Source organism: Anomaloglossus baeobatrachus, chromosome 4 (genome assembly GCF_048569485.1).
Source record: "Anomaloglossus baeobatrachus isolate aAnoBae1 chromosome 4, aAnoBae1.hap1, whole genome shotgun sequence".
Classification (NCBI taxonomy): Eukaryota; Metazoa; Chordata; class Amphibia; order Anura; family Aromobatidae; genus Anomaloglossus; species Anomaloglossus baeobatrachus.
The window spans coordinates 547,469,132-547,496,820 of record NC_134356.1 but is presented as its reverse complement, the minus strand read 5'-3'; the positions used below and the strand labels follow the sequence as shown (position 1 = coordinate 547,496,820).

General features: G+C 40.2%; 1 protein-coding gene across 2 annotated transcripts in view; it reads left to right on the top strand.

Annotated features, from left to right (window-relative positions):
• FAM174B (family with sequence similarity 174 member B) overlaps positions 1–27,689 on the top strand; it is a 149,662-nt gene that overhangs the window by 98,370 nt on the left and 23,603 nt on the right. The window contains exons 3-5 of one of the 2 annotated variants that reach the window (XR_012753065.1): positions 10,348–16,526; positions 17,111–17,209; positions 17,577–19,790. The exons of the other annotated variant lie outside the window; for it this stretch is intronic. The gene's annotated coding sequence lies outside the window, so the exon portion shown is untranslated. Of the gene's footprint in view, positions 1–10,347; positions 16,527–17,110; positions 17,210–17,576; positions 19,791–27,689 lie in introns of those variants that run through there. 2 annotated transcript variants of the gene reach the window in all.

The window sequence follows — 27,689 nt, the reverse complement described above, 5'->3', positions numbered from 1 at the left end:
TAAAACTTTCTGGACCAGAGACAAGTTATGAATATTTGAGTTTTTGTGAAAAGCGTAGATCCTACAGTTATGGGAGACACATTTTCCACAACGTGCTTCCAAGGAAAATAATCTGCATGTTATTACATAATTGTAAGGCCTGCCTATGAGCTTCAAATTAATATTGGTCAGAAGGATTATGCCATCCATGCCATGTTTCATAGAAAGGTAAAATTGTGATAGGAAACATGACCATGATATCTTCTACCTGGGACCTCCAGGCACAAAGGTATCCTGAAATTTGAGGATCTCATAATTTTCTAGCTAGCAAAGCCACATCCCATGACTAGCCCCCTCTGAAGTCACCAAGTGGAGGTATATGGGAGTGACTTTTCTTCAATAAATACAGAAGTTTGAGGATTTATTCAATGCAGGAAGATGTACTACTGTGTAGGATTGTTCCATATTTTCTAATTGAAACTTTTTTTTCTACTCAGCTCTGAACTATTTCCATTACAGAGGTTTAGTACTTTTCTTTTGTTATCCCTTTTATTTTATGTAACTACTTTTTTCTATATTTTAATAAACATTGCCTACTTTTCGGATTAAATATATAAAATTTAATAGCTTTGTTCCTCTTGCTCTATAAACTGCATTGATGAATCCATACAATGCCTGTAACAGGTGTCCAATATAAACAGTTGGTGGTGGCAGCTACTAGTTCTTTTGTTATTGTGGAATTGGCAGTGACTGTACCGGGGTATATATATCTTCCATAAGCTGCAAACTGAGGTGTATATACTTTACACTCACTGTGAGTACCCCAATAACAGGCCTAGTAGCCTTGTCTATCACTCGTCAGTCAATTGCATATTGGTCCTGACGATTGAAGGCAGCAGAGTGCTGTTTGTGACAAATTGGTGGCATCAGCGGGATCTCTGCATGATCTCCTGTGCTGTCTTTTTGACAGTTGGTGGCAGTGGAGGGATATCTGCATGATCTCCCTGGCTGCTCCTTGACAAGTCTAGTCAACTTCATCTCTGCATTCATTCTGTCATGGACACGGAACTTCATTTTTCATTATGTCATGGCAGAAGATAACTGAGGCCAGCGATTGATTGTAGTGGCCAAATATTGTATATAGTACATTATCACTATAGCCAATCACACAAATACAAGTGGGGAGATACAGAGTGAGTGATTCAGATGTAAGAATGTTATTTTTTATTATTTTGTCACACACCCAAAACTACCTTACTCTTCTTTTTTATCAATGTAGAAATGCTGTTTAAAGACCAACAGCTGTCCTTAGAGACCAGCAACCTTGGGAGACACAGACAGAGATTTCATTTACTTCATTCTTCTGTTTGTAAATGGCTATGAAGATGTTTTTCAGGAGAATGACCTGTCCTTCAGATAAGACACGGTCTTTCTTTGACTCCCGTAGCAGCTTGTAGAGGTAGAAAGTGATGCCTTTTTTGATTAATGTGGAAAAAAGAAAGTACATTCTATTGATCTTCTTGAAACGCTAGCCAGGCTATGTAACTGTTGAGCCTTTCAATCTCCCTCCGTGCATCTGGCAGTCAGTTTGAAGTCAGAATTTTTATGACTTAAGGCATTTGGCTGAGTTAGACAATGAAGCTTAAAACGTGTCAGTGCCTTTGCATTTAATGGATATATAAAATAACATAATCTCTGAGGACATTGCTATCTTTGCAAGAAACAGTGCAGTGGATCATTAATCCAATATGGTTTTAAACTTAGCATTTTTAAAAAATATATAGATGCAAAATAAAAAATTGTTTAAAAGAACTGAGAGTCCTGGTTCAGTGGTTGATACCTTTTAATGCCTAACTGAAAAGATGGTAATAATAGCAAGCTTTCAAGACTCTCAGGTCTCTTCTTCAGTCTCAATATAACACAAAACCTGAAGAGTCACTTATTTATACACGACAGGACAAAGAATGGGGCAGTAAATAAAACAAGTTATGTGAAGCAGAACTATCAGTATGGCAAGTGGACAAACTGTTGTAGCCAGAATTATTGCTGTAGTTCAGTGTGAAAGTTTTATTTGTCCTCTGATTAGAGTTTGGTCCAGGGCTATGATGCCCCCCGGATGGTCTGAGGAGCACATCTCTTAATTGACTTAATTGACTGAGCAGTCTCGAAAGCTTGCTATTATTACCATCTTTTCAGTTAGGCTAGGTTCACATTTCCGTCAATTTCTATCAGTCACAATCCGCGGCTCTGGTAAACAACGGAATCCGTTTGGCGGATTCTGTTGTTTCCATAGACTTGTATGAGCGGCGGATTGTGACTGATGATGCTGCGTTGCATCCTCCGCCCAACTGATCAGTCGTGGAGTGACTGACTGCCGGGCAGAAGGAACGCAGCCTGTAACGTTTTTTGAGCAGTGCAATCCGTAGGATTTCGCTGCGCATGCTCTCTCTGGCTCCCTGCACACGTAACCAAGGTAAATATCGGGTAACCAAGCAAAGTGTTTTGCTTAGTTACCCGATATTTACCCTGGCTACATGTGCAGGGAGCCCGACACTTCCCCGCTCGGCCTCGCCCCCTCCCGCACTACGCATGTACACACGCACACACACACACACACACACACTCACCCGTCCGAAGCCATGCAGTCACCGGCACTGACGTCCTCGGCGCCATGGCCCCACTCGGCTCCACCCACCCCGCACTCCAACCCCCGACCCCTGCACGCATTCTCGGTGGCCGAACGATCAGCTGATCACCCGGCGGCTTGCACCTGTGAGTGATCAGCTGATCGTTCTCCCTAAGGGTGTTTCAGATGCCCTGGTTGTGTGGCCTGCCCTCGCATCATGACTGGTAAGACCTTTTATAGCTCGGTTACAGGACGACAGTATGATATAAGATCATTCATTAATTGTCGTTCTAAAGGTGTAATTTACCAGGCAAGATGCCAGTGCAATTTGGAATACATTGGCAAAACCATTAGAGAAATGAGGAGAAAAATAGGTGAACACCTTAGAAACATAGCCAACAAAAGGGACACACCTCTTGCAACGCACATGAACATCATCCATAATAGCGACGTCTCTGGTCTCAGCTTCATGGGGATAGACCTCGTGAAGCGCCCTGTACTTGGAGGCAACTGGGACCAGAGGGTGTTGCAGAAAGAGAGTAGGTGGATCTTTACACTTAAGACGCAGGCCCCACTAGGTCTCAATGAGACCCTGACCTATAGCTGTTTCCTTTAATTAGGGACAGTGCTAGCTTATTAGGGTAGGCCGTCGTGGGACGGGGGCATCGCTAACTTTAGGATGTGTTAACTCCGTTGTTAGGTAGGGCAATTTTTTTTTTAGGGGCTTTGTTAGTTTCATTATAGGGCCCCCCCCCTATCCTCAATAGCATTAGATCCAATTACCCTATTCTCCCTGCTGCCATTCCCTGTCATTATTTACATGTCTTTTTTTATTGGTATTCATTAACAGCTTTCCCTCTCAGTCCTTGTTTAATTTGTTATATACCCATGAGCAACATTATGATCCAATTCTGTTTGGTTCATCTCCGTCTGAAAGCAATTTATCAGCGGATATGTGTTCTATTCACTTTTGATATGTTTTGCTTTTTATCAGCCTATTTTGCTGATTCAGGGGTGAATCACTAGCATGTTATGTGACCCCCCGTTTAATACAGTATGTCATTGTGAACTTCTACACTTTGCATTTTTTCCTTTCTGTGCCATGTGACATGTTGCTAATAGTCTGGGTTATTGTGCCGGATTAATGAGTTGCGCCTTCTCTAATTCTTCTGTACATATGACCTTCCAAGGGGACGTACAGTTCTTTCTCATCATTGTTCTATATTCTTCCTCTTGCTATCACAGGCTCTCTTGTCTGACATCCTAAGGATCTGGATGCGCAGGCGCTGTAGAGTACCGGTGTTATAGGTCACTGCGCATGCGCGAACGATTCCATTCTGATGGCTCTTACCTATGCCTTTTCATTACTAGGGTGCACATGCGCTGTTGCGTCCCATCCTTTTGGTCGAGTGCGCACGCGCGATCAGTCCGGTAATCAACCACGCTCTGTGCACAAGACATTATTCCCCTGTAAACAGAGCGTGCTTTCTATCGGTTCACGCTTCATTAGGGACACCACTCTTGCTAAATATATCAAATATTTTATAAATATTTCACACGCTGCGGGCGCATGCGCAGTACATGCCATATGCCCAAGGAGGTCACATGACCTTGCTCAACCAATGAGAGCACAAATGTTTTTCCCCGCCTCTATTTAAACTTTTGATTCACTGCAATCTGGTTAGGCGTCTATCTCTGCACAAGAGGTTTTTCTACCCTTGGCTTTAGTAATCCAGGAAAGCTCTCCTGATGAGTGTAATAATACGAAACGCGTAGGGAGACTGGAGCACACCGTATATGGATCGCAACTGGAGGGGTTGGTGGTAGCTGTGCATTAAATAGCTCCCCCTCTGCGATCCTTCTATCACCAGGGTGTTGAAGCAAAAGCTATACCGGTGAGATTGTTCCTTTATTTACCTCATTTGTTAAGGTATTATTGTAGCCTCTGCAAATTTGTTTGTTAGCAGGCACCTTCTATGATAATCCGCTGCATGTCAGCTGATCTGTATTGGTTGTGTAGCTGTATTATTACCCTAGTATCATTCCATTTTTGTGTTTGTCTGTTTTAAGCCCCTGATTTTAACATTAATTATTAAAAGTTATATTTTACCATTTACCCTGCTATTTACACTCCACTTGATTGGGTATCTGCTCCTGCTAATACTATATCGTTCTCTCTTTTACAACGGAGTCCGACAATGAATTGTAATTCTTGTCATCTGTTGTACAACGCATCAGTCACAAGCGTCAAGCAACGCATGTGACTGATGCAAAACAACGGAAATGTGAACCTAGCCTTAGCCATTAAAAGGTATCAACTACTGAGGACTTCAGTTCTTTTAAACAATTTTTTATCTCTACTGGCTAACACGGTGCAAAGATATATTTTACCTAGATGCAAAATAGTGATTTAGGATTAAGTAAATGGTGCTTCCAATACCAGATAAGGTCAATGGGCAAAAATTGCGCTGTTCATGGAATAATATGACACACTTTCTTTCTCATCCTGGAAAAGCCGTTTTAGGAGGACCTCTCCCCAAATTTTTCATGTTGAACTGAACAATGTATTAGTGGCTGCGGGAGCAGAATAAAACAGGTTTTTATTTACTTTACCTCTCCTTTGCAGATATATAAGAAACCATAGTATTTGGCCCCTAATAAATTAAGTTTTGTAAAGTCAAACTGGGTGCTATCAGAAAGTTTTCATTAGAGGTGTGTACTTGTTCTTCTGTATGATGCTGACCAATCATAAGCAGGCAGCAACATTCATAGGCAAGAATAATACATCGCCACCCTACCTTAGAACAGCTTTCTCAGTGAGTGAGAGGTAATGATATAGCTCTGATTTCCTGGTCTACCATCCTGAATGATTAGAAAGTGCTGGGAGTGGAACACAATTGACTGACACATTTCAGAAAAGGCCCTAACATTTTTGTTGAGGGGGCAGGACTGCAGATTTGAGCTGTGTCACAGCTGTGTCTCCTCTCATAGCACTGTCACCTATGTTGTTCTGGCCCTCCCTTGACGCTACCCATCAGTAGATGAACTGACAGGTGTCAGTATCACACTTATCTCTGTGTTAATGAATGTGGTTAAGGTGTATGTAAACTTATGGCTTCAAATGTATTTATCAGAATATATGTGTATTTCTATAATTTTTGAAGACTTTTTAACCACCTATGTTAGGCAACAAACATCTGTCCCTTATAGCCTGCAGCTACCACCACTTATATACAGCATTCTAGAATACTGTATATAGGTTCCCAGGCCACTCTGTATAACATAAAACAACTTTTATTATACTCACCTGGTCTGATGGTCATCGTTGGTTTTGGTCAGGAGCCTCCTATCTAATTGCGATTGCTGTCCTCCTTCCCAGCTCTGTGTGGATGACGTAGGACATTCTAGAATGCCTTATATAAGAGCTTGCTGGTGCTGGCCTCAGCTTAAAAAGGACAAGTCTGGTGACAGGTTCCCTTTAAGTCACATTTTCAGCTTTGTGCACGAATCTGCATCGTGGATGGGTGTAGAGCGTGCCTGCTATTGATATGGATAAGACTAGTGCATGCTACGATATTATTTCACATAAACCATCTGTCTGTATGAAAAAACAATCACTCGTGTGCATCGGCACACTGGTTATTATTGAGTCAGTATGTTGTCTATTGAGCACGCAGACAACACACTGATCCGATATCCGATCATCACCATGAGCAGTCTGGATGTTTTGTCACATAACATAAACTAGTAAAGTATATCTGAAAGCAGGTTTTCCTTAATCTTTAGTAACTTAGTGGAGGTTTTTGAAAATTTTGTGAAAACACTTGGGAGAGGGAGACTTTTGGGACATAATCAAGAAATACTTGTTTTCGTAAGCATCGGTAATCATCCTAATTTTTCAATTATTGTTTCAAGATGGCCTCAACTGGTGAGTGATATATCAAAAATCTAGCCAAGGGAAAACAACTGTTTGGGTGGAGAAGGAGTGTGATGTATTGTGTAATATCATGGAATATGTGAATATGTTCCAGAACTCGAGTCTGTTGCATGGTTTTTTTTTCTATAGAAACGAGAATCAAAATGTTTTCTGAAACAGAAAAAAAAATGTTGCATTCCTGAATTTTAGTGCTTTTTACATCTTTGCTCCTGCACTCTAAAAGATGTCCATAGACATAGGTGTACATTTCATGGTGCGCCAAAGTGGTCAAGGATTGGGCTTCATAGATACTTTTGTGACTTTTCCTTTGTAAAGCTGCTAAGTTGACCTTTCTTCTGTACTCAGTATGGTATTATGTAGCCTAGTTGGATAAATACATGACAACTAGCTTACTTTTGTTGCTGACCTTCCAAAGGTTTATGGAAATTTTTAGTACCGATGAAGTAATCTCATTTATTTGTAATATGAAATATGGCACGATTTACAATAGAATAATTCATGTTCTGCTGAGAACATTTCCATGGGCTGTTCCTATTTATTTGATTCTTTCACTGTTTTTAGAGAAATTATTATGAAAAGATATACAGTGGAGTATAGTGTGTTATCCATTATTGATTGATGTCTGTTCCATCAGGTTCATCTTAGCACTTGGCCATTTTGAAGTTTCATTGACCTTCCTGTTAGATTTACATTCCAAATTCAGAATTAGCTCACCTTTTATATTTGGGTCACCAGTGAAAAAGGATATGGTCTATAGCAAGGGTCTCATTCATACCCGGCTGGGTGTATGGGCCACACATAGAAAAAAAAGTAATTTTGGGGGCCGCATTCTTTTCAGGACAAAGTGACATTTTTATTGGTATCATATTTTTTTTTCTGTGCACCTTTTGATCACTGTTTTTGAACATTCGTTTATTATCACAAATGTGCACTTTTCTTGTTTAAATATATATAGAAAACATTTTTGATGGTACAAAAATTGTTTTATTTTTTGGGGGTTTTTTTCTGCATTTTATTCTCTTTTTGTAATATAGTTTTAAAATTAGCACCATATAGTAATTTTGGCCAACATCTTGTGGTAATGTTCCCATCCTGGTTCTCATCTTTTAGTATTGTCCCCATCCTGTTCTCCTTCTTGTAGTAATGTCCCCATCTTTCTCCCCATCCTGTAGTAATGTGCCCATACTCCCCATCCTGTAGTAATGTGCAGTAATGCAGGTCCTCTTCTTATAGTAATATCCCCTTTACTGGTCCTCTTCTTGTAGCAATGCCCTATCCTGTAGAAGTGTCACCTATTGTGCCATTCTTCTCACATACACACACACACACACACTCACACACATACACACAAACAACACATTTTTCTCACCTGTCCTTTGTTCTCCCGGTGTCCTTTCTCTGCTTCTTGGAGCCAGCAGGTACATGGACCTGGTAACTATCGCAGCTGGAGCAAGGACCGACGCTGTCAGCGTTTTATTTCAGATGAACATTTTGCCAACACTGCGCATAGCGTCAAGCCATCTCTGCACAACTATTCCAATAGCAGCCGCCGGCCAATCAGACGCGTATGATGTCATACTTGTCAGTTGCTTGCCTTTGGTTGGCCGCCGGCTGCCATTGGAATAGTTGTGCAGAGATAGCTTGATTGTGCAGTGTCGGCAAAACATTAATCTGAAATAAAGCACTGACAGCGGCAGCCCCTGCACCAGCTGCGATAGTTACCGGGTCCATGTGCCTGCAGGCGGCATGAAGCAGCCTGAGGGACCACATGCAGCCCAAGGGCTGCGTGTTTGAGACCCCTGGTCTAGAGTATTCAAGCAGTAAGAAGAAAGGATGTCCAGCTCTTCAGGCAAGGAAAACCGAGATCTTTATTTCATTATGCAGACACAACGAATGGCATGACCAGCACTACGCGTTTCAGGTGAAAACACTCACCCTTAATCATGATTAAGGGTGAGTGTTTTCACCTGAAACACCTAGTGCTGGTCATGCCATTCGTTGTGTCTGCATAATGAAATAAAGATAAAAATCTCGGCGGTTTTCCTTGCCTGAAGAGCTGGACATCCTTTCTTCTTTCATTATTTACTGGGCTGTGGCAGTGCCTGTCCGTGCTCCAGGACGAAACCAGGACTGAGCCTTACACGGTGAGCTGATATATTCTATCGGATATTCAAGCAGTAGTTTCTCAATCAGATGAACTTCTATTATTGTAAACTTGCTTAATGGAATTTAGGGCTTGAAGTGGATGGGGTGTGTGATCACATGGTACAGCGTTATTGAGAATCCACTTCTGTGCAGACTCTTGTGAAGTTCTTCATCAAAATGACCATTCTGCCATTCATGTCGAGAAAAATAGAGTGGCTTCGGCACCAATTTATGTGCTGATTGCATCCTATAGCTGCCATATTTTTTTGCCAAATTTCTTTTTACATTGTACCATGGGTTTGTAACTTCTTCATCTACTGCATGTTTCTCTTACACATTCATTATTGTTTTTTCTTACTGTGCTAATTCTCCTTGGAGAACACATAGCTATTATAACTATAAGACTACATTTTCTTGTTTCTTCTGTTATTGTATTTATTATAATTTTGGTTATTTTGTTTCTAGCGCCAAGCTATGCTGTCCTCGTATACTTAACGTTTGGATACACATTTTTCTTTAGCCTCTTAAATCTGAACATTATAGGGAATGCCTAATGAAGCCAGCATGTATATACAAGGCCTATCGTGTGGAACACTAGAATCTGTATCCCTTATGGCTTCATTATGCTGAGATCCGCCTCCATTCTATTTTCATCTTAAATGTCGGATGACCTATTGGGATGATTTGTTGCTCTGTTGCATGCTTGTCTTCCTCATAAAAGAATCCACATGATACTCAATTTTTGGATTCTCTCAGTTTTTAACCACTCCACCATATGTTCCGCCAAGGAGCTTGTTAAATCTTAGCCCACTATGCAGTTAAATGTTTTTTCCCAACTAATTTCCCATTTTAGAAATTATATAATATGCCCAAAAATAGACTGTGTGCGCTTGAAAAGTGTCATCTTTTTTATAATTACTTTATGCTTTGTCCTCAAACCAGATCTTGTATTGTTTGCACATAAGATTGCAGAAACATTTGCAAAACATAACTTATATGATGAATAATTGTGTGCTCACATAAGTAGAATTAGTGTTTGCAAATCTAAAGTCTTATGACTGTAACAAAAAAATAATGAAGAAGTTTATTATTGACTAAGTAACCATAAGATCACATTCATAAGACCATAATGACAAAGGGAAGGCTCACATGCACAACCACATTGTATGATCAAGTATGTCACAAAAAAGATAATCTTTCGCCAAATTGTACCAAGATTGTTGAGCACTGTGCCAGCTTTTGTCCAGCCTATCCGTATAGAATGAATAGACCCTCGGTGTGCATACTTGACCACTACGCTATTGATTTAGGGAACGGTGCGGGTCCCAGTGATCAGGCTTCCATTGATAAAGTTATCACCTATCATATCATACCTGTATATGAACTTTAAAACTTTGTACAAGTTAAAGATGTTGGTTTTTTTCAGTATATTTCTGATGACAGTACTAAGAAAACCGTCTTCTTGGTAAACAATGTTGGCTTTCCTTTCGAGCTTGAGTTATTCTTTTAACGTTTCTCCTTTGTATTTCTCTTTGTGTTACTTAGGAAATGTCATTGTTGTCCTTGCATTAAGCATCAACATTCTGAATAATTAACACACAATTTCTAGCTACATAATTTATTACATTTCTTCTCCTTTTTGATCTTTTTATCATGGCAGGTAAGAACGTTTGATCTACCGACATCTGGACGCAATTCTAGTGAAGCCAAAAGTCTGAAGTGGAGTTTGGAATTTTTTATCTTGGAAAAAAAAAAGATGAAAATGATTTCTTCGCACACCTTCATCTGCAAAGAAATTACATGGATTGATGAGGTTCTCCTTAAGCTAAAAGCCTATGCTTATGTACCTGAAGACTTCAGAAATGGGGAAGGAAGCATGGACTACCTTTAACTGGATTATTCATTTCTGATTCTTGGGAGGGGGGAATTTTTGCTGATAATAGATATTTTTATAATACAAGCCAAAAACCTGCTGCCATAACACCTTACATGAAACCATAATTACTGGAAACATTCCACTGTTATAGCAAAATCTGTGTTCTCTTGAGGTAATGCTTGAAATTTTTTATTTCCCCAGTAAAGTCCATGTAGTATAGAAAAAAAATGAAGCACATTCTATGATATCTACAACCAGCTACTGCAATCTGCTAAACAAAAAATATATTATCCAGATCAAGGGCTTACATACCATTGGTGTAACTTCGGCAACCTCACAATGGCCAAAGAGGTAATGGGGCACCTTTCCAGATCCAAAATAGGTGGAATTTTGCATTATGATGAGCTATTAAACTGCAAAGGTCCCATTTACTGTTCTTGCACAGGGGCCCTTTTCGGTCTGTGTCCACCAGTGATTCAGATGATGCAATTTCTATAGTGAAATTTGAAGAATTAACCAGACTACCATGATACAACTATAAACACTCCAATGATGTTTTTAGAAATGGGAATAACCTTATATCTGGCACCATAGAGAACCCTCCTTTTTGACAATGTTGGCTATGTTTGAGGATGCCTTAGACACATATAGGTTCTCTACCTAATCTTAAAAGTGGCAGATGTGTTCAATATGATTACACAAGTCTGTATGCACATAATGGCTCATACCATGTCATTGCGTGGGGTACGGGAACTTTTTCTAACCCTTTATTGTGGCTCCATTCAAAGTGAATTTTTTTTTTCCTTTATTACAAATCAGCAATAGAAAATAATGAGTATGAAGTAATCATCTCCAATATCCTGTTTTATCAGTGTGTTGCTGGCCTTTTTTTTAGATATTTTTTGTAATCTGTTTAGAATGGATAATTAGGGCAAAACTTATGTGATTGAAAAAATATATAGGAGAGGGGGATAAATACATAATTTTAAGGATAGGTCACTGTGCTGTATATGAAACAATTCCCATTAATATATTTGAATATTTTCTATGTTATATAATGTGTAATATATATCTGTTGTCTATAGATAACAAAGTAAATCATGTTTGACAAAGTCAATGTCCCAAGTGGTGTAGAACTACTGCATAGGTGTAAATTTAGCAGTGGCTTTTGAAAGTGGGAGAAATGACTACAAAATGTAAAGGGGCTGTCCCACAATTACATCCTTTTAACTTGGGTCTTAATGAGAGCAGAGTAGTACCAGCACTCGGCTCCTTTCATCAGTCCGAAAGACAGTGCAGAAGTGGCACGCTTCCATCACAATGGGTGACACCAGACTCTCAATCTCATGATCAGTCAGTTGCCCAGCAATCAGTGACTTTTGGTTATGTATTGTGTGTGCCCCTTTAAGAATATGGACACCTTTCAGAGCATTTTTTTCTTATTTAAATACATGTATTTTGTGCTAAAAATCATTTTTGCAATTGGGTTTTATTAATAATGCAGCTTTGTTTGTCTTTGTTGCCTCTGTGTTGCACTGTGCATTCCTGGCTACATAATTAGGTATCTAAGAATCTGTTAATCTGTTCTGAAGGAAGTGTAACTCTTTTTTTCTGACTTATGAGCTCCTTTGTGATCATTTATGACTACAGACGTCATCAGAGTTGAGCTGAACACTTCTTTAAGGCCGCTTTACACGTTACAATTTATCTGACAATATGTCGTCGGGGGTCACTGTTTTCGTGACGCACTTCCGTCATCATTAGCGACATCGTTGCGTGTGACACCTACGTGTGACTCTGAACGATCGCAAATAGGATGAAAATCGTTGATCGTTGACATGTCGTTCAGTTTCAAAATATTGTTCATTTTTTGGAACGCAGCAGACATATTGCTACGTTTGACACCATGCCAACGACGAACAACATCCACACGACCGCCTTTGTCAAACAATATATCGCTGACCGATGTAGCGTCGTTTGTGAGATGTGTACATGTGACCGCTACAAAACGACCTATGAGCGATCTTGGCAAATCGTAACAACGATCTGGGCGTGTCACTTCGCTAACAAGATCGCTAGCGATATCATTGTGTGTAAAGCAGCCTTTATACCAAGCTGCTGGATTTTTAGTTAACTCATTCTGATGTCAGCAGTAGACATGCAATACAGTAAAGATATGACTGAAATGGCAATGTAATATAGGTTAAGTTGACATACTTGGTGAAGTAATTCGCTTTGTTGTTGTTCTTTAATCACTATTTGACGTTTACTGCTAATTAGATTTCAGTAACCAGGAGCTGAACTATACACTGGGTCTTCTCCTCCCTATCTGTGATTCCCTGACCCCTCCACCTGCCTCTTGTGTTTGAAGAGGAGATTTCAAACAGAGGAGGCAGATCACCAAAAAAGCAGAGACCCGTCATTGAAAGACCAGAGACCAATGGACGTGGCTGGGGATACACAGACAGGGAGGAGATAACCAGTGTACAGTCCAGCCCCTGTGCACCAAAATATAATGTGCAGAAAATTTACAATGATTAAAGAAGAACCACAAAGGATTTCTTCACCAAAGTTTTCAGTTTAATCAGCATTACACCATCATTACAGCCATGTGTTTACTTCATGTTACAAAATCATGCTAACTGGTGCTCTGTAATGAAACTAAGTTGTAAAAATAATTTTTAGCCCAAAATACTTGCATTTAAGTGGAAAAAAAAGTGCCAAATGGCATACATTACTAATGCCACTTTCACATTGCGTTCCGATCTCCGTTCAGTGGTCCCGTCAGGGCTTCTGCCTTAACCTCCTGCAAAACGGGTTTCGGACATATGTGCAGACTGAGTCACCGTGTGCTCTGTTGTGCATCACTTTCGGGAGTATATGCCTATTGGAGTGGACACCCTGACGTAATAGTCTACATCTGGGTGTCAGCCTTCAGTAAGCATATACTCCCGAAAATGGTACATGACAGAGCACACTGTGACTCTGTCTTCACCATTGTAGCCAGAGGCCCCATTGGCGCATACATCTGAAACCCGTTTTGTGGGGGGTTCAGGCGGAAGCCCCGATGGGACAACTGAACGGAGATTGGAACACAGTTTGAAAGAGGCCAAAGATGTGTTGGACACAATGCTTTCAATAGTAGCTGCAGCAATTAAAGATAATACAATGTGAGGTAACATTTTCTTATATAAACAGTGTTTCATGGAGAGCAGATGTTACCATTCCAGGTAGTTGGACTCTATTTTTGATGCTCCACATTTTGAACCTAACAGTTATTCAAGGGGTATGTCAACATTCACAGTCTAAAATGAGTAGTAAATTGCTAAGAATAGTAATAGGCTAAATCTGACCATGTACTGTATAATGAAATACTGCAATCATTCTGTCCTCCATCCTTTCATGAGTTCTTACCAACGTGCAGTACATGCTGTGGATTTGAAGCAGTTAGGGACAGATGGTTAATGTAAGTTGGTGGTCTGTTACCGTGGAGACATGCACCTCTGCATAGAATATTCAGACAACATAAACAATATGTGTGTTTTAAAAAATGTTTAATATAAAGAAACCACGCCATACCTAGGGATTGGTTGAGAAGATAGATCTTACTTTTATTCTATCCACAACTAGTTGTTATGTCAATGGTCATATTTCATAGGATGATGATTTTGTCACAGGACAGTCTGTCCACATTGTCTGCTTCTTCATCAGGAAGGCAGTATTTTATCAGTAATCTGAGACACACACGAGCCGCACATCTGTGAAGGGTCTCGTCTACCTTCAGATGACTTACTGATGTCTAACTTTAAACTGCATGCATTGATTTTGTTTCATTGCTGCCTCCTGTGCCTTTACGTAGGTATTCAAATAAAAATACACAGGGCACATAGAAAAAGAAAATGAAGAAATAGCCTTAGTGAAATGGCTCCTCGGAGATTTCCACAGGCTGTAGCCAAGACTTATACATGTTTTAATGAGATAAGATCGGGCCTCCTGTGGGATCTGACCAGGCTCTATGCCATATTGTTACATTGATATTTGCATGTTAATGATCGCGCCAGGTAACTCTACCATAAAGATCATATTAAGATGCTGACTTCTAGATCTTCTGGGCTTTAGCTTTCATACAATGGAATTTAACCATTATGATTCTTAAGATCAAGATTTCTTGAGTGTTTAAGCCATGGAGACCTATCACTGATAAAGAAGGAAGCGGAACGAGCAACAGAGGTCAAAATGATTCTGCTTTATGTGGTATACTTTTCAGAAAACATCATATAGGCTGGCAACCATCCATGTTAGTTTGAGAAAAGTAATTCACCTGTATTTTTAGTGTTTTGATATAAGTTCAATAACAATACATGAGAATTTTTCATCTGTGTGGCTTCTGTGTAGACTGATCCTTGACCCTCATATCTTACCTTGGATCAGTCAATAGTAGACTTCAGTATTTCAGATGTGAATTCTATTTTTCCAAATGCTCAAAACTAGAGGAAAAGGAAATTCATTTAGATGTTTGCAAAATGGGAAATGTTACAACCCCGAAATCAATAAACCGTATTGCTGGACGATTATTAACTATTAATGAAAATCTTTATTTTCCAAGAGTTGGAGAAATTTATCAAAAAAAATGTTGTGTTGCGATAGAAATACAGTAATAATATAAGACCAAATAATTTAAACATATGGCCTTGAAGTTAGGTGAATGTTATTCATATTGCACTATTTCTACACTACTCTACATTGCTGTCTCATCATAATTTCTTTATTTTTCTACAAAAACTTTTTCTATAAATTAGGCGGCGCTTTTGGGTGCGTGCCCACAATCCATGTTAGGGTATGTTCACACAGGGCTTTTTTGGTAAGTTTTTGCTGCGTTTTTTAGCTGCAGATTTGCCTTAGCTTTATACAAATCCATACTAATAAAAAGCTGCTGTTTACAGTACAGTGGAACCTTGGTTTACGAGAACAATCCGTTCTGGGAGTGTGCTTGTAAACCAAGTTACTCGTCCAGCAAACCAAGATTTCCCAAAGAAAATCATTGCAATGCAGACAATTCGTTCCACAACTTGTTCAATGTTCATCCTGGTCCCCTATTGTGCCATTCCACACATACACAATGTTTGTGCGGACTGGAAGAGTGGGTGGAAGTACGGAACCGGAAGTGTATGCGGTGAGTATTTTGCTCGTACGGCAAAGCTTGCTCGTAATCCGAGTTACAAATTTACAGCAAGCTCTGCTCGTATAGCGAAATACTCGCTAACTGGGTTACTCGTTAACCGAGGTTCCACTGTATCAGCAAAGTCTGTGAGAGTTCTGAAATCTCATGCACACACACAAACACCTGCAGATTTTTTCCTGTTTTGTCAAATACCTGCATTTTTTCTGCAGATTTCAAAGAATGAGCATGTCTTTTCTGTGCAGCGTTTTTGCAACGTTTTTTCATTGATACAAGCCATTTTGTAGAAAAAAACGCACCAAAAATGCCACTAAAAACTGCACCAAAAATGCAGATGACTCAAAGGAGATTTCCTGCCACAAGATTTGGTTTTGGTCAGGAAAAAAAGCTTAACAAAAAAGCCCTTTGTGAACATAGCCTTAGCAGCGTTTTGGACATAGCATGTTTTCACTGTGTCCAACAAGCTGCATTGTATTGTACAATCATAGTGGATGGGATTTATAGAAATCTCCTGCCCACTGTGCTTGTTTTCTAAGCAGCATAAACCGACCAGCGGTGCAGCTTTCCGACCTGCAACATGTCAGTTTATGCTCCTGTAGATGCGAGTGTTCTCCACAGAGAGAAAGTCTGCAGCAGCCTGAACCCTGATCATGGGCACGGGCAGATGCAGTCTCCTGCGGACAGCACTCGCGTCACCACAAGAGAAGACACACTGCGCCCAAGACAAATGTTCTGGTCTAGGTGGCAGAATGATCGAGTGCAGGTTGCTGGTAATTAGGGTAAGGCGGGCTTTGCACACTACGACATCGCAGGTGCGATGTCGGTGGGGTCAAATCGAAAGTGACGCACATCCGGCGTCACTTGCGATGTCGTAGTGTGTAAATCCTAGATGATACGATGAACGAGCGCAAAATCGTCGTCATCGTATCATCGCTGCAGCCTCCGACATTTCCATAATGCCGGGGGAGCGACAGGTACGATGTAGTTCCTCGTTCCTGCGGCAGCGCATATCGCTGTGTGTGAAGCCGCAGGAGCGAGGAACTTCACCTTACCTGCCTCCCGGCTGCAATGAGAAGGACGGAGGTGGGCGGGATGTTTACATCCTGCTCATCTCCGCCCCTCCACTTCAATTGGCCACCTGCCGTGTGACGTCACTGTGACGCCGCACGACCCGCCCCCTAAGGAAGGAGGCGGGTCGCCGGCCAGAGGGACGTCGCACGGCAGGTATGTGCGTGTAAAGCTGCCGTAGCGATAATAATCGCTACGGCAGCTTTCACTATATATCGAACGTGCGACGGGGGCGGGACTATCGCTGCAGCATCGGTAACACATTGTTACCGATGTTGCAACGTGCAAAGCCCGCCTAAGCCTGAATTAAAGATAAGAAGGTTTCGTGTAACTACCCAACCTGTTTTTCTTCCTAACCGAAGACTAAGCTACACTGACTGTAAGCAGTAACACATTAAGGCTATGTGCCCACGCTACAGGATTTACCGCGGATTTACCGCGGATTTTGCCGCGGATTTACCGCGGATTTGCCGAAAATCTGCAGCAGCAGCACTTCCAAGCCATTTCAATGGCATTTTGGAAATGCTGTGCCCATGCTGCGGATTTTTCCGCGGCGGATTTGCCGCGGATTTTGATCCGGAAAAATCTGCAGCATGTCAATTGTTTGGTGCAGATTTGGTGCGGATTTTTGGCTTTGAATGGGGAAAAAAAAAAAATCCGCATCAAAATCCGCGGCAAATCCGCGGGTGCGGATTTGCCGCGAAAGTCGCGGATTTTCAGGCAAAAAAATCCGCAGGGACATTCTAGCGTGGGCACATAGCCTTAGGCTTGTGGCTAGATGACGACTTTGGTAATGCAGGTTAATGGAGTTGAAGTGCAACCTTTATGGATCTACGACAAACAAGTCTCAACAATCTACTGTAGATCTGACTTTTTGTGACTTGCTTGTCGCTGTTGCCATTCGTCTACATTATGCTGCTATGTAGCAGCAGGATAGCACTATCTTGGGACATCACACTATTCTTTGTAGATTATTTTTCACTATTAATAATTATTTACCTTAACTTTATTTTTTGCATAGTATCTACCTTAAACTATAAAAGGAGAGCAAGTCTTGAACTTACATGCATCTGGAGTTATAGAAAGCCTCATGAACATCCCAACACCATTGGTTCTCTTAAGGGGAACCTGTCACATGGAAAAATGCTATAAACATGCAAATATGGGATTAATCTGCAGGTTAATAGCATTCTGAACTTGCCCCTCACCTGCATATTGATCCCCGCTGCTGTGAGGAAATGAGCTTTAACCCCCCTGGCAGCGTTCGAGTTTTAATCATGAGGTGGCACTGGCATGGGTTCAGTCACCTCTTTGTGTGTAAAGAGCAGTGGCTGTAATGACGCCCCCCGCTCTGACTGACAGCTTCCTCTAATGCAGAATGGCTGTCAGTCACTGCGGAGGTGGTGCAGTTACAGTCGTCGCTCTCGATACACAGAGTGGTGACTGAACCAACGCCATCACCGCCCCCCATGACTGAAACCCTACCACTGCCAGGGGGGGTTAAAGCTCATTTCCTCCCAGCAGTAGGGTTCAATGTGCGGGTGCTGAGCAGGTTTAGAATGCTATTAACCTGCATATTAACCCCATATCTGCAGGTTAATGGCATTTTTCCACTTGACAGGTTCCCTTTAAGGCTAGGTTCACATTTCCGTTGTTTATTATCAGTCACAATCCTTCGCTCTGATAAACAACGCAATCCGTTTGGCGGATTCCGTTGTTTCCCATAGACTTGTATGAGCGGCGTATTGTGACTGATGCTCTTGCATTGCATCCGCCGCCCGACTGATCAGTCGTGCAACGACTGACCGTCGGGCGGCAGGAACGCAGCTTGTAACGTTTTTTGAGGAGTGGAATCCTTTTGATTTCGCTGCGCATGCTCTCTCTCGGTGGCCGAACGATCAGCTGATCGCTATTGTGAACGATCACTCGTTTTACAACGGAATCCGCTTTCTCGTGACAATGAGTTCCAATTCTTGTCACCCGTTGTACAACGTATCAGTCTCAAGCGTCAAGCAACGCATGTGACTGATGCAAAACAACGGAAATGTGAACCTAGCCTTACTCTAAACAATGAGTTGTATTTATATGTATTGGTTAATAAGGTTAGCTCAGCTAAGAAATACATGAAATCTGTTATTAATGTACATTTAAACAAAATTTATGAGATTTATAAGTTGTGGGTATGTGTGAGGTGATAGATATAGGACGTATAAGATATATATGAAGTGATACATGTGAGACATAAGGTGAGGTGTATTTGTAGGATATATATGTATGAGGTGATATATCTGATATGTAAGGTGTATGTATGAGATGATATATCTAAGACATATAAGGTATATATATGAGGTGATGTATCTAGGACATAGAAGGTGTATGTATGAGGTGATATATGTAGGACATATAAGGTGTATGTATGAGGTGATATATGTAGGACATATAAGGTGTATGTAGGCGGTGATATAACTAGGACAAATAAGTTGTATATATCAGGTGATATATCTAAGATATATAAGATGTATATAAAAGCTGGAATATGTACTGATATGTCTCTATAAAGCTATAAAGTGTATGTATGAGGTGATATATGTCTTAGATATGAGGCGTATATATGAGGTGATATATCTGACATATAAGATGTAGGTATGAGGGGATACAGTTAGGTCCAGAAATATTTGGACAGTGACACAATTTTCGCGAGTTGGGCTCTGCATGCCGCCACATTGGATTTGAAATGAAACCTCTACAACAGAATTCAAGTGCAGATTGTAACGTTTAATTTGCAGGTTTGAACAAAAATATCTGATAGAAATTGTAGGAATTGTACACATTTCTTTACAAACACTCCACATTTTAGGAGGTCAAAAGTAATTGGACAAATAAACCAAACCCAAACAAAATATTTTTATTTTCAATATTTTGTTGCGAATCCTTTAGAGGCAATCACTGCCTTAAGTCTGGAACCCATGGACATCACCAAACGCTGGGTTTCCTCCTTCTTAATGCTTTGCCAGGCCTTTACAGCCGCAGCCTTCAGGTCTTGCTTGTTTGTGGGTCTTTCCGTCTTAAGTCTGGATTTGAGCAAGTGAAATGCATGCTCAATTGGGTTAAGATCTGGTGATTGACTTGGCCATTGCAGAATGTTCCACTTTTTTGCACTCATGAACTCCTGGGTAGCTTTGGCTGTATGCTTGGGGTCATTGTCCATCTGTACTATGAAGCGCCGTCCGATCAACTTTGCGGCATTTGGCTGAATCTGGGCTGAAAGTATATCCCGGTACACTTCAGAATTCATCCGGCTACTCTTGTCTGCTGTTATGTCATCAATAAACACAAGTGACCCAGTGCCATTGAAAGCCATGCATGCCCATGCCATCACGTTGCCTTCACCATATTTACAGAGGATGTGGTGTGCCTTGGATCATGTGCCGTTCCCTTTCTTCTCCAAACCTTTTTCTTCCCATCATTCTGGTACAGGTTGATCTTTGTCTCATCTGTCCATAGAATACTTCTCCAGAACTGAGCTGGCTTCATGAGGTGTTTTTCAGCAAATTTAACTCTGGCCTGTCTATTTTTGGAATTGATGAATGGTTTGCATCTTGATGTGAACCCTTTGTATTTACTTTCATGGAGTCTTCTCTTTACTGTTGACTTAGAGACAGATACACCTACTTCACTGAGAGTGTTCTGGACTTCAGTTGATGTTGTGAACGGGTTCTTCTTCACCAAAGAAAGTATGTGGCGATCATCCACCACTGTTGTCATCCATGGACGCCCAGGCCTTTTTGAGTTCCCAAGCTCACCAGTCAATTCCTTTTTTCTCAGAATGTACCCGACTGTTGATTTTGCTACTCCAAGCATGTCTGCTATCTCTCTGATGGATTTTTTCTTTTTTTTCAGCCTCAGGATGTTCTGCTTCACCTCAATTGAGAGTTCCTTAGACCGCATGTTGTCTGGTCACAGCAACAGCTTCCAAATGCAAAACCACACACCTGTAATCATCCCCAGACCTTTTAACTACTTCATTGATTACAGGTTAACGAGGGAGACGCCTTCAGAGTTAATTGCAGCCCTTAAAGTCCCTTGTCCAATTACTTTTGGTCCCTTGAAAAAGAGGAGACTATGCATTGCAGAGCTATGATTCCTAAACCCTTTCTCCGATTTGGATGTGAAAACTCTCATATTGCAGCTGGGAGTGTGCACTTTCAGCCCATATTATATATATAATTGTATTTCTGAACATGTTTTTGTAAACAGCTAAAATAACAAAACTTGTGTCACTGTCCAAATATTTCTGGACCTAACTGTATATGTCCTGATATTTCACCTCCTACATCTACCTTATATGTCTTAGATATAAAGAGTGTATGTATGAGGTGATATATCCAGGACATATCAGAATTATGTATGAGGTGATACATGTCTTAGGTATAAGGTGTATGTATGAGGTGATATATGTAGGACACATATATCTAAGACATATAAGGTGCAGGTATGAGGTGATAAATACCCTGATATTTCACCTCCTACATCTACCTTATATGTCTTAGATCTAAGGTGTATGTATGAGGTGATATATCCAGGACATATAAGAATTATGTATGAGGTGATATATCCAGGACGTATAAGTTGTATGTATGATATGATATACCCAGGACACATAATTCTTTGTGTATGTATACATACATATGGGATTTTTATTACAAAAACACACACACACACACAACAAGAGAGGATGTGCTAACAAATAATGTGATAATGCACTTGGCAATGTGGGCAGCATATGTGCCATCTGGAGTCCCAGTAGGTCTGCACTGACTGTGTGTAATGCTTATGGAGCACTGTACTCTGGGGGCGATAATTTTAGAGGAGAAGCTCTACCACTATAGTATATATGTAAAATACACATTTTGCTACGTACTTTATGTGAAAACCTCCATATTTATAATTGGAGGCACATTGTGGGTACCATATTAGAGATTGCTTGGGCCTTGTAGTAGAAGCTATGGAAATATGGGATCAAAATTTTGTTCTAACAAGTGTTGGATTCATCTGTTGCGTGTACAGGGTCTATGCTAAAATATTATTTTTTAGAAAGTGGCTTGAATGCATAGCTTTATTGTCATTTCTCAAATCTTTTTAACAGTGAAAAAATTTCACAACTGATTATACATGGAAGCCATTGGTGTAGAGTTAAGTCGATTGGGACTCATACAACCGTTTGTTGAGTTACAGACGAGCCGTGTTGACTTTGGTCCCATAATATTTCATCTGATGGGAAGATAGGAATTTGTCACTTCAAATTACAAAAAAAGTCATGTGATTCTTTTCTGCCAATCCTGGTTCAGTTGAGTTTTTCTTTATTTTTCATGTCAGGCAAACTACCATTATAATTCGAGTGCATACATGTTACAGCTGACCTTGGCCTCTAATAGTTGACGTAGTAAAACTATTTTTAAGAATATTTTTTCTCTACCATAGATTGATTGCAGAGTCATTTAACCCCTTTCAGCACACATCCTATGGACTAGGTGCTAGGAAAGAGTTAAGCGTTGGGATAATGCGCTTCCTTTCTGGGAAGTGTGTGATACTGCCAAATATCCACAAGGATGTGATTGTAATTCTTTCTGTTTGCTGCTATGTGATCTGTGTTGTCTTACTCTTAGTTTTTGCATGTTCCATTTTGTGTGGTTGTAGGGAAAAACAAGCTAAAAATAGAGTACAAGTACTTTGTCATTCCTTTTTGATTAGCTATTTAATGACTGCAAGACCTCATCTGTGCTTTAATTACCAGTTCATTTAAGCAAATGAAGCAAGCTGGCTGCAGACTTCCTGTGCGCTTTGTAATGGCATGTCTGTGTTTAAAGTAACAGTGTTGCTTATTTTGAGACAAGATTGCAAATGAATGCCAGCACTTTTGGCGTTTCAAAGGCTTTAGCGTGCCAGATGCAGAGGTGCTGTGTGGCAATCTCTGTGATCCCTGGTCGGCGTCCTTATAGACTGTGATGTCCCTGAATCTATAAAAGTCAAATGCTGGGTCATGTAGGCCATTACTTGTGGTTGACTTTGTGCATTAAAACAGTCATATGATAGCTTGAGCGATGTGGAGATTAAGGGGCTTGTATTGGATCAGGAGAAAAGGTTGCACTTTCTTTTTATTTGAACAGCGCGCCTCCGATGTCCATGGGCCCTGCACTAAAATCCTCGGGGGTTCGTTACTCAAATCGAGCAGGTCACATGCTCTGAAAGGGCTCAACTGGAGTAATGGGTATAATGGAAGTCATTAATTGGGCAGTTCGGGTCTCTGCCCACATACAGCCAACCATATATAGAACATTTTTGGGGGAGGGAAGGTGTTTTCTTTTTTTCTTTCGACACACTACATCCGAAAATGTTGTTTTAACTCTAATGTGAGCCATTCAGAGACCGCGAATGGCTCTCCCTGGGGTGCCTGCACACACCATGCAGTGAAGCAATCCTTGCTTTGTGGTCGGCCAAACACTGCGAGTACCCAAGCACTCCATTGCTCAATCAAGTATCAAGCAGTTGCGAGCACGCTCGCTCAACATTAGCCTATGCGGTTTCTGAAAAAAAAATAAGGACAGATTTATTAAAGCACCACTCCAACATTTTTCATTTGTTTCATTTAGATTGTGAGCCCCCAGTGATGTTGATGTGTGTAAAGCTCTGCGGAATATGTTAGCGCTATATAAAAATAAAGATTATTATTATTATTTTAAGCACTGGGGAGCTGTTTTTAATCTACTGTCCCTGACCCTACTCTTATACTCATCATCTTGTGACTGCAGCTTCTGACTGGCTGGAAGTCAAAAGTTACGTCACAAGCTTTCAATGCAACACTGTGAGCCAGATTGAGACTTTCATAGACTTGTATTGAAAAGTGACATCGGTCTCGCTCCAAAACAGCCGGCAGGTTACAAACTGCCAGAGCCCAATGCGAGCGATGTTGATAAATGGTGAAGATGCCAGAGGGTGAGTATAAGAGTAGGGTCAGGGGCCTTAGATTACAAGCACAACTCCAGAACGTGGAGGCATAGAAGATCTCAACTCTTCTCTGAGTATTATGCCCACTTGGCTAACAAGAATAGATTAACACACAAGGAAAAGGGGGCTATATCTCAGAAATGAAGAATTATAGGTAGTAAAAATACAAATCTGCAGATTCAGAAGCAGTATCATGAACAACAGGTAAAAAAAATTACATCTACCGCAAGTGAGACTTTTTCTCTAAGTAGTCCTACACAAAACCGTACATCCTTACATAGCAGATGTAGCATTCCTTGAGGAGCAATCGAACACCATAATTTCAGCATATGAATAATTGAATAGAACTTTTGGTTAGAGTCAGCATTAATCACCACACTGTTCAGGTCATACATATTATTTTAGAAAATAGATGTGAGCTTTTTCATTTGTTTCTCCATCTAGGTCATTATAAGATATTGATTGCTGTCTAATATTTTATGTCATGGGAGCTTTTTTCCAGAAATGGTGTCACGCTAGTCCATGGACACAGTGTGGTATTGCAGTTTAGCTCGATCCAAGCTAATGGTGCAAAGCTGCAAAAGCAGACACCGCCTACGGACATGAAAATGGCGGTTTATGGATTAAAGTTTCCTTATTTTTATAATCTCTAAAACCCTTTTATCACTTTTGTACGGTTACTAAATGAATCTGCTGCTTTCATTATATGCTGGATGGGTCGCCAAAGCAACTTTTACTGATGTTTTTCTTCTTTCTTCAGGTGTTTCTTTTCTTGTGTGCTTGTTTAGAGGTGACGGGTTGGGAGTTATTTTATAATTTAACTAAAGAGTTAAAATCTCAGAGTTTAATGGGATAGAGGTGGTTTATTTTTTAATTTATATAACGACAAAGTGTACATAGTGATATGTTAGAATATATTTCTAGATTTACATATTTATGCTAACGTAAACTTCTCTGACCTTTTTGTGCAGCTCCACCATGCTGCTTTGTAAACTATCTGTATAGTCAAGGATTCTCTTTCCTCCAGATGTATGAATTTGAAATACAATTCAAAGCACATGTTAATGAGTATTTTAAAATATTATTATTGAGACCAGTCTCCCGTAAATGGAAACCATATCGTTATTATATTTTATTTGAAAGGTTGTGAAGCAATCCTTTGTATTACCATGGTCAATTCCTGCCATTAATAAAACATTCTTCAGAAGTGTAGCGATTTGTTTCTGTGTTTTTTGTTTTCCGGTCACAGCCCATGTAACTGTACGTTTATGGCTATTTGTTTTTCGAAATAACATAATCCATTTGAGAGGGGTAAAAGATAATACCCGGATGATTCATCTGTCATTGATCCTAATGTCAACTCTAGGAGTTACGCCACATATTTCCCATTGTTTGTTAGAGTTTTATGATGCAAACGGAAGATTGAATTAAAATGCTATAAAATTGGAGCCACTTTATTATACCGGCAAACTGCCCTGTCCTCTATGACACCAATATGTGCCTTTCGGAATGGGGTAACTTTTTAAAGTTTGGAAAACGTAATATCCCACAGCTGCTTACTAGAAACCACCAACAGAATACACATGCTACTATATCAACACTTGGTGACATGATTTAATGATGATGAATATTTATAAAAGCTAATTTTAGAGTAAAACTGAGGTCATAAATAGCTAGATATAATATATCCTCCCTTTTTTCAGTGTTTCCACATGCTGGCTGTGTCCCTTAAGTGACATGTGGAAGACGTTGCTCTGGGCAGATGAGACCAAAATAGAAAATTTTGGGCTAAGTACAAAATTCCATGTGCGGTGGAAAACTAAGGCTAGTTTCACACATCCGGCTTTTTGCAGGTTTGCCGGATTCAGCGCATGACAGTACAGTGGATACAGTATAATGGCAGCGCGACAAGTGCCGGTCACATGCTGTCATGTGACTGGAGCATGTGACCCAGAAGTTGCGGTGCTGCCATTGTACTGTATACACTGTACTGGCGTACGCCGAATCCAGCAAACCGGCGAAAAGCCGGATGTGTGAAACTAGCCTTACACTTCACATCAACCCGAAAACACTATATCCACCGTCAAACATTGTGATCGCTGTATCATACCTTTGGGAGGCGGCTTTTCGTTAGCAGGGACAGGAAATCTAGTCAGAAATATATGTATTTCGCTTTTACATTTTTAAATTAGCAAGAAAGGAAAATGGGCTCATGGAAAAGTTTGGGCACCCTGCATGGTTAGTACCTAGTAATATCCCTTTTGGCAAGTATCACAGCTTGTAAATGATTTGTGTAAACAGTGAGTCTTTGAATTCTTGTTTGAGAGATATTCATCCATTCTTCCTTAGATAAGTCTTCCAGTTCTGTGAGATTCTTGGGTCGTCTTTCATGCACTGCTCTTTTGAGGTCTAGCTACAGATTTTCAATTATTTTCAGATCAGGGGACGGTGAGGGCCATTGTAAAACCTTCAGCTTGCACTTTTTGAGGCAGTCTATTGTGGATTTTGACGTGTGTTTAGGATCATTATCTTTTTGTAGAAGCCATCCTCTTTTCAACTTCATGTTTTTTACAGATGGTATAATGTTTGCATCAAGAATTTGTTGAAGTGTCTTTGTATCCATTCTTCCTTCTACCCGTGAAATGTTCCCTGTGCCATTGGTTGCAACACAACCCAAAAGCATGATTTATCCACCCCCATGCTTAACGGTTGGAGAGTTGGTCTTTTCTTGAAATTATCGGCTTTTTCTTTCTCCACACATACCTTTGATTATTTTGGCCAAAGAGTTCTATTTTAACCTCATTGGTCCACAGGACTTGTTTCTAAAATGCATCAAGAGTATTTAGATTTTCTTTTGCATACTTCTAACTCTAAATTTTATGGTGAGGACGCAGGAGAGGTTATCTTCTGATTACTCTTCCATGAAGGACATATTTGTGCAGTTGTCTCTGAACAGTAGAACAATGTACCACAACTCCAGTCTCTAAATCTTCTTGAAGGTCTTTTGCAGTCAACTGGGGTTCTGATTTGCCTCTCTAGCAATCCTACGAGCAGCTCTCACCGAAATTTTGCTTGGTCTTCCAGACCTTATCTTGACCTCCAGTGTTCCTGTTAACTGCCATTTCTTAATTTCATTTAAAATTGAGAAAAGGACAACTTGAAAATGTGTTGCTGTCTTCCTGTAGCCTGTTCCTTTTTTGTGGGCATCCACTATTTTCATTTTCACAGTGCTGTGCAGATGCTTTTTTGGCGCAAGGTTAGAGGAGACTGTGTTTTTATAAATCTGTGAAATTTGCATCACCTGCCCTTTCCTAACGATGATAGTGAGCAAGCTATAACCCTAACAGACTAATGAAGGTCTGTAACCTTGGTCAAAGTTATCTCAGCAAACAAATCTCCAAGGGTGTCCAAACTTTTGCATCGACTCATTTTCCTTTTTGTAATTTTCAACATGGAAAAGATGAAAATATTTTTTTGTCTAAAATACAAAGGAAATATGTAATATTTAACTTTATGCCTTTTAGAGATCATTCCATCTTCAACTTGCTTAACTGTTCAAAATAACAGTAATTTTAACCAGGGGTGCCTAAACTTTGCATGCCACTGTATTTCATTCATCTGCTGTGATTAACCCATCTTTCCAGCCTTTATCAATGGTATATATTTAATTCATCTGCGATGATTAACCCATCTTTGCAACTTGTATCAGTGGTATATACACTGGAACCTTGGATTACAAGCATAATTCGTTCCGGGAGTATGCTCTTAAACCAAGTTACTCTTATATCAAAGCAAATTTTCCCAAAGGAAATAATTGATACTCAGACAATTCGTTCCACAACCCAAAAATATTTACTGTATTTATACACTCTTA